An 8,640-nucleotide genomic window follows, 5' to 3' on the forward strand; every position below is an offset into this window, starting at 1 on the left:
CTCTGTGCTCAGAGGTATGTCCCCTCCCTTCCCCTTCCTCCATCCCCCACCTGCTGCAGCAGCTCTTTCCACAGTCTACAGGAATGTGGGGAATCTTCAGAGCTGCTCCTGCCCACTCCAGGTGGGCTGTACAGGGGCTGGGCTCATCTAGGGCAGCCCCAGTGGAGTGGCTTCCCGTGCCTGCTCCTGAGAAGACTGGGCAGTGTGGGGGAATCCACCCCCTCCATTGCTGCTGCTGTTCGTAGCTAAGCCCAGCCCCCCATGTAGCTTGGCTCCGGTGGGCAGGAGAAGCCTCCCCCTTTCCCAGAAAGCAGAAAGTTGCAGCAGCAGCAACTAGAGGAGGAAAGGCTGGAAGAGACAGAGAGGGAAGAGGACATGACTCTAAGCACAGAGGGGAAAAGGGGGATGCTTACCTGCTTTGGGAACTTTATAAAGGGCCCAGAAGTTCCTGCAGCACAGTTTCCCACGGGTGGATTAGAGGGAAGAAGCTGGAGAGGGAGGAGGCCTCTAACCTAAACATTCCTTGCTGTAACTTGAGACCATTGCTCTTTATTCTGTCATCTGCCATTACTGAGAACAGTCTAGCTCAGGGGCAGGCAGTTATTTTGGGTGGAGGGCCACTTAACTGAGTTTTGGCAAGCCACGGAGGGCCGCATGGTAGGCAGCCAGGGGTAGATAAATATTAATTTTCTAAATTTTTAGGAGCCCCGTGGGCCAGATAGAATGGCCTGGAGGGCCACATCCAGTCCCCAGGCTGCATTTTGCCCACCCCTGGTCTAGCTCCATTCTCTTTGGAACCCTCCTCAGGTAGTTGAAGACTGGTGTTAAGTCCCAGCTCAGTCATCTCTTCTCCAGACTAAACCCAGTTCTTTCAGCCTCTCCTTATCAGTCATGATTCCCAGCCCTCTGAACCATTTTTGTTGTCCTCCACTGGACTCTCCAATTTGTCTACACGCTTTCTGTATTGGGGAGCCCAAAACTGAACACAGTACTCCAGATGTGACCTCACCAGTGCCAAACAGAAGGGAATAATCACTTCCCTCAATCTGCTGGCAATGCTTCTACTAATGCAGCACAATATGCTGTTAGCCATATGGCAACAAGGGCACGCTGCTGGCTCATATTAAGCTTATTGTCCTTTTCTGCAGAGCCACCGCTTAGCCAGTCAGCCCCCAGCCTGTACCGGTACATGGGATTGTTCCGTCCTAAGTACAGGACTTTGGAGTTGTCTTTGCTGAACCTCATGAGATTTCTTTTGGCCCAATCCTTCAGTTTGTCAAGGTCTCTGAATCCTAGCCCTACCCTCCACCTTATCTGCTACTCCCCCCAGCTTCATGTTATCTGCAGACTTGCTGAGGATGCACTTCATCCCATCTTCCAGGTCGTTGATGAAGTTATTGAATGACCCCTGGGGCACTCCACTTGATACCAGCTGCCAACTAGACATTGAATTATTGATGACTACCCTCTGAGCCTGACAATCCAACCAATTTTCTCTCCACCTTGTAGTCCATTCATCCAACCCATACTTCCTTAGTTTGCTTGCTAAAATGTTGTTGGAGACTGTATCAAAAGCTTTATTAAGTCAAGGTCTATTACATCCACTGCTCTCCCCACATCCACTGCTTTCCCCATGTCCACAGAACCACTTAACTCATCATAGAAGGCAGTCGGGTTGGTCAGACATGACTTGCCCTTGGTGAATCCATGCTGACTGTTCCTAATCACCTTCTCTTCCAAGTGCTTAGTTCCTTGAGTACCATAATTTTTTCTAGGGCAGCGGTTCCCAACCCCGGGTCGCGACCCAAAAGAGGGTCGCAGGGGCAATGCCGGCGGCTCCACACACCAAAGACAAGCTGCACCGTGTAGTGGGAGCTCCTCTCCCCCCACCCCCGGGGCCAACACTGCTGCTGCATCTGCACTCCACTTGCAGCAGTGGGTTGTGGAAAAAAAGGTTGGAAACCACTGTTCTAGGGACTGAGGTGAAGCTGACTGGTCTATAGTTCCCCAGATCCTCCTTTCCTTTCTTAAAGATGAGCAATATATTTCCTCTTTTCCAATTGTCCAGAACCTCTCCCAATCACCACAAGTTTTCAAAGATGATGGCCAGCAGCTCTGCAGTCACACCTGTCAACTCTCTCAGCATCTTTGGGTGTATTGCGTCTGGTTCCATGGACTTGTACATGTCCAGATTTTCTAAATAGCCCCTAACCTGTTCTTTCACCACTGCTGGCTTCTTACCTCCTCCCCAAACTGTGCTTCCAGGTGGAGTAGTCTGGAAGCTGATCTTGCCTGTGAAGACTAAGGTAAAAAAGGCACTGAGTACTTCAGCCTTTTCTGCATCAGTGTTCCCACTGTGAGCACCATGTTTGATCCTTGTCATGAAAAAAGTATTTACCAGAAGTAGAGGGATTCAGAGAAGGGTGATAAAAAGTATTAGAAGTAGGAAAAAAATCCACCCAGGAAATTAAAATGATGGGAACTGCTTGGTTCAAAGAGGGGACATGATAGTGAAATTCTAAATAATGAATGGTAGATAGAAAACAAGTCAGGCAGTCTCTTCCCTTACTCAAGATGCCAGAACAGAGAGATGTTCAATAAATAAAAGTGAAAAGCAATAGAAGCAAAGTTATTAAGAGGAATAGTTTTAAACACAACACTGGTCAGGCTGCAGCTGGAATACTGTGTCCAGTTCTGGGCACCCCACTTCAAGAGGGCTGTGGACAACATTGAGAGGGTCCAGAGGGGGGCCACCCGCATGATCCGGGGACAGCAGGGCAGACGCTACAATGAGAGGCTACAGGACCTGAACCTGTTCAGCCTTCACGAGAGAAGGCTGAGGGGGGACCTTGTGACTGCCTATAAACTCACCAGGGGGGACCAGAAGGGTTTGGGGGAGGCCTTGTTTCCCCTAGCGCCCCCCCAGGATAACAAGGAATAATGGCCACAAGTTGTTGGAGAGTAGGGTTAGATTAGACATCCGTAGGAACTACTTCACAGTTAAGGCGGCTAGGATCTGGAACCAACTTCCAAGGGAAGTGGTGCTGGCTCCTACCCTGGGGGTCTTTAAGAAGCGGCTCGATGCCTACCTGGCTGGGGTCACTTGAGCCCAGTTTCCCTCCTGCCCAGGCAGGGGGTCGGACTTAAAGATCTACAAGGTCCCTTCCGACCCTACTTCTATGATTCTATGATTCTATGAATTCATATTTAAAACAAATGATGTAAACATTCAGTCTTCAAGGCACAAGTTAGTTATAAAGAGGGTGGAGGAAGAAACCAATTAAATGGCATGTCATTCCATAATTATTGCAAAAAGAAATTCTCATACATTCTCTGAGGTCTCTGGTGCTGGCTGCAGATACAACATAATTGAGTAAGTGGACTCTCATGTGCCATAGTAATTTCTGTTCCTTTACATTAACTCAGTTGCACTTTAATAAGTTTTGCTTATGCTCTTCTATTTTAGAGACAGATGCAGTGTGTGCAGGATAAGGTTTGTTTAATCCTGTGTGCCTTGCTCCTACTTGTTCATTTCTCACTGATAGTCTGCCTAGCAGGTTGCACTGGCCATTTGTTTGCTTTCTCTGTCTTTCTTAATCCTGTTTGACAAAACAAACCCTTTTTATAATATTTCTGTAATGTACACAAACATTCTATTCACACTTCCCTCTTTTGGATCTTAGAGTGATGTGCTAGGCAGAAAAAAGTAGTAGTAGTTCAGAAAAGAGAACACCACACCCATTTGTTCCAGGGCAGGGTTATACTGGAGTGGGACATTCTGTTTAAACAATGCTTTTTACAGCTGTGCGCTCTAAAACCTTAAGAAAAAATGCTTGAGCTGTCTGCCTGTTACTGGCAGTGGACACACTCCTACTCCATGGACTTCAGGCTCGAAACATCTTAGCAGAAAGGTTGCTGTCCCTGTTCTTAAACTGGTTCACCTAGTTGGAAATTAAATTATCATTTAAAAAGTGTTTAATCATTTAAACTCTGGAATAATTTATTAAGAACATGGGCACCTACACACGAGTAGCAAGGCTGTTCTGACGCACTGTAATTACAATGTGTCAGAGCAAGCTCGATTAATCGAGTCTGCTAGGGCATGGTAATTACCGTGATCTAGCAGATGCCAGCATCTGGTAGTGGGGACACATTTCATAGTTTCATAGCTGGTAGGGTCGGAATGGACCTGAGCAGATCATCAAGTCCAAGGCAGGAAAGAGTACTGGGGTCAAATGACCCTGGCCAGGTGTTCATCCAGCCTCCTTTTAAAGACCCCCAGGGTAGGAGCCAGCACCACTTCTCTTGGAAGTTGGCTCCAGATCCTAGCCGCCCTGACAGTGAAGTAGCGCCTCCTGATGTCTAGCCTGAATCTACCCTCTTCCAGCTTGTGACCATTATTTCTTGTTATTCCGGGGGGCGCTCGGGGGAACAGGGACTCTCCCAATGCCTGCTGGTCCCCCCTGACCAGTTTGTAAACAGCCACTATATCACTTCTCTTGTGGAGGCTGAACAGGTTCAGGTCCCTTAGCCTCTCCTCATAAGATCTGCCGTGCTGACCCCTGATCATGCGGGTGGCCCTCCTCTGGACCCTCTCCATGCTGTCCACATCCCTTCTGAAGTGCGGCGCCCAGAACTGGATGCAGTACTCCAACTGCGGCCTGACCAGTGCCACATAGAGGGGGAGGATCACCTCCTTGGACCCTACTTGAGATGCATCAGTGGATGCATGACAAGGTATGGTTGGCCTTCCTGACCGCCTCCCCACACTGTCAGCTCATGTTCATTTTGGCATCAATAATGACTCCAAGATCCTTTTCTGCCTCTGCACTGATGAGAAGGGAGTTCCCCAGCCTGTAGGTCTGCTGCTGGTTCTTCCCCCCCCCAGGTGCAGTACCCAGTACTTGTCAGTGTTGAAACCCATCCTGTTCTCATCCACCCACCCCTGTAACCTGTATAGGTCTGATTGCAGCCTATTCCTCCCTTCTGGCATGCCTACTTCTCCCCACATCTTAGTGTTGTCTGCGAATTTGAACAGGGTTCTTTTTACCCCCTTGTTCAAGTCACTGATGAAGATGTTGAACAGTGTGGGCCCGAGGACTGAGCCCTGTGGAACCCCACTGCCCACATCCCTCCAGGTTGAATAAGACCCGTCCACCACCACCCTCTGGGTGCGATCCTCCAACCAGTTAGTGACCCGTTTGACTGTGTAGGCATCAACCCCACAGTCTCCTAGTTTTTTTAATGAAAATGGGGTGAAAGACAGTGTTGAAGGCCTTCCTAAAGTCCAGAAAGACTATGTCCACCGTAACACCTGCGTCTAAAGATTTTGTGACCTGGTCATAGAAGGCCACCAGGTTGGTCTGACAGGACCTGCCTCAAATGAACCCATTAACTAAAGGTCAAACAAGCTCTAGTTAAAGTGACCCTGCCACCATTTTTAAGTGCAAGGATGTTGATATACCAGACACCTAGGGGTACCATATTTCCAGTTCCAAAAAAGGACAACTGTTGTGGGGCAGGGGAGGGGAGCGGGGCTGGGGAGGAGGAGAGGGAGGGGATATATGATTGTGAGGGGTAGTGATATGCCAGTGCCCCGCCCCTGCCCATTCCATTGCCCCTCACTTTCAAGACACTGCTCTCCCCTCCCCCCAGCCCTGCTGTTGTCCCTCACTCCTGACCCACTCCAGACCCACAGTTCCCCACCCCTCCTGGTGCCCCTCACTCCCAAGCCACAGCCTCCCCAGCCGTGCTGGTGAACCTCATTCCTGACCCGCAACCCCCTACTCCCTCCAGCCCTGCAGCGTCTCCCGGCTGCTCCACCCACGCGAGCACAGGCACCAGCCCTGGTGCTGCCAGCAGGGCCATGCAGCTCTCTGCTGCCCCTGAAGGCCCACCCTGCACCCTTCATCTGCTGGAGGGGCAGGCATGTCCCCCCACCTCCCCTGCCCTGCTGCAGCCCCAGAACCCAGACAGCTTCTACCAGGGCCGGCAGGTACCTGCCCCCCATGCCCTACACTCATCCTCTCCACAGCCTCCTCCCCTCCCCCACACACACACCCCAGACAGTCCCCAACCTCTGGCCCTCCAGCCCTCACCCCCCATAGAGTTACCTGTATCCAACTGTCAGGGCTGTTCCCACTGCCCTGCCTGGCTGCATGCCAGCCACGTGTGTGCACATCCAAAATCCCACACATTTAATCATATTTTTTTAAAATACCCGGATGCAGATTGAAGCATCCAAAAAGAGGACATGTCTGGGAAAACCTGGATGTATGGTAACCCTACCCTGGGCACTTGAATTAGAGTACTCTAATTAAAGCCTCTCCTCCCGCCCCTTCCAGAGCATGTGTATAAAAACCTTATATGATATAAGTGTGATTTTGAAATTGGTCATGGAGAAAATTCAAAACACCTTTAAAATAAAGTACAACAGTTCTAAAAACATTTTGAAAATGTATAATTCAAAATTTTCTCCAGGGATTTTTTAATTCCTTCATGTAATAAGGTCTTTTTATTTTAAAAGCTTCCTTTGAAATTCTTTAGTAAGTACCTTGAGTTTTACTGCATATCTTATGAGACACAAAGTAGGGTCCTTTCCTATTCTCAAAGAGTTAATTGGGATTGGGAGCAAACCCAAATGGTTTACATGATTGTATTTTTTATTAAATATGCCCTGAATTAAATCCATATTAGCAGTTATTTCAGGGGTGGGCAAAATGTGGCCCGGCGGCCAGATGCAGCCCACCAGGCCATTCTATCCGGCCTATGGGGCCCCTAAAAATTTTAGAAAATTAATATTAATCTGCCCTGGGCTGCCTGTCATGCGGCCCTCGATGGCTTGCCAAAACTCAGTAAGCGGCCCTCTGCCCAAAATAACTGCCTGTTCCTGAGTTATTTTAAAGCATATGGCTCTATTTATATGGCTTCTTATAAACCCCGGACAGAGACATCTTCAAATTTAAAATTCTACTGATTGTGCAGAATCAAAACTACCATTGACTTTAAAGCATTTTGACTTTAATACTGCTGTTGCTGTTTGGCAAGCCACACAGAAGCAGCAGCCAAGTGAGACAACTACAGAGTGTTCACCCTGTCATGCTTTAGCTAAAGTTATTGCTTCAGTCATTTTAAAATTATATCTGTACAAAAACACTACGAATTGAGTGTTTTTAGATGTTTTTTTCAGAAATATCATAATATATCCGGTGAAGCAAGAAATTTTAAGTTGACTTGAAATCTCAGAAAAGACCTGTCACCAGTGGTTCTGCTGTAAGAAAACAAATGGATCACACTGGCTAAAACACTTGGCACAATGCTAAGAAATGTATATTAGAGATGGTTGCGACCAGATGCAAGAATTGCAGAGTAGAACTGATAGTAGTATAACTGATCATGATAGAGCAGTTCATATAGGACTTGGACCCTGGTATCAGGGGGTGGATGGGACACCAAATTACTTTAGATTTTTCTGAAAATCCCAACATCCATTGACTTCAATGGAATGACTTTAGTTTTCAAACGTATAAAAGAACAGAATTTGGCTCTAAATATAAGACATGTTCCCCACCTTCCTTATCTGCCATGCAAATGTTAACTGTCAGAGACATGTTTAAATGTATAATTATATTTGATTATATACAGTTGATATAAAATGGGATCAGGACTGGGCTGCAAGATAGCTAAGCAATTCTCCCCTCTTTTGAATCTATATTGATTGTTTTAAATCATATTTTTTAGCATTCTCACAATAAATATCATGAAATATCTATTCACATATAAAGCTAACTAAACTTTTTTGCTTTTTGTTACCTTGTAAAGAAAGTTTTTGTTTTGTTTTTCTATTTATGAACAAGTGGGAAGTTAATGTAGAACAGAGAAGTTGTTATACTCTAAGGACAAAACTTAATTTTGGCTAAAAGTGCTGATAAGATCACCAGCCTGTGTTAGAAGTTAACAGTAACAAGTGGTGTATGGAAGTATGTGGTACTCATCCAGTAAAATCTGTGTGTGTGTTTTACCAGGCCACAGTTTCTCATGGCAATTCGGTTTTGCAAAGATTTTAAAACCTCCAAATCCTTTCCTATAATCCATCTGAAAGTCGACTATTTTTATAGTTCTTAAACCATGAATAGGGGAACCTGTCTTCTGAGAGGAAACTACAGCTAGGGACAGACATTCAAAAAGCCTGAGCCTGAATTGATTCAATCTTTCCAGGTTAATCTAACCTGGCTAGGCTAAATCACTTTGTAACTGTACAGACATCCCCTCTGGACTGAAAAAATGCCGGCACAGGCCTGCAGTGGCTTAGGCTAGAAGCTGGGGGTGCAGCCTAGAGTAGCCCCTCTTCCCTTCCCCAGGGCTGAGCTGAGAGGGGCATGGCAGACACTGTGATTAGAGAGGGGTCCTCCCCCCTCTTTGATAACAGAGCATTTATCAGCTCTGTTATCAACATTTAGCACTATCGCAGAGCACCGAGGTGCCCTGCTCCTAGAGGGTGGAAACTGCTGGAGAAAGAGCCCTAGCAGGGAATAAGGAGCACAGCTGTGGGTTGCCAGGGCACCGGGAGTCAGCAAACGACCCACACCTGCCAGCGGTCAGCTGGCTGTAAGGGGCAAGGCCTGGCTCTTATAAAGCCCA

At 47.3% G+C, this 8,640-nt stretch overlaps 1 protein-coding gene across 6 annotated transcripts in view; it reads left to right on the top strand.

The window, feature by feature from the left end:
• GPR1 (G protein-coupled receptor 1) overlaps nucleotides 1–8,640 on the top strand; it is a 43,524-nt gene that overhangs the window by 1,729 nt on the left and 33,155 nt on the right. The window contains exon 1 of one of the 6 annotated variants that reach the window (XM_025211059.1): nucleotides 2,273–2,306. The exons of the other annotated variants lie outside the window; for them this stretch is intronic. The gene's annotated coding sequence lies outside the window, so the exon portion shown is untranslated. Of the gene's footprint in view, nucleotides 1–2,272; nucleotides 2,307–8,640 lie in introns of those variants that run through there. 6 annotated transcript variants of the gene reach the window in all.

Source organism: Alligator sinensis, unplaced genomic scaffold (genome assembly GCF_000455745.1).
Source record: "Alligator sinensis unplaced genomic scaffold, ASM45574v1 scaffold372_1, whole genome shotgun sequence".
Taxonomy (NCBI): domain Eukaryota; kingdom Metazoa; phylum Chordata; order Crocodylia; family Alligatoridae; genus Alligator; species Alligator sinensis.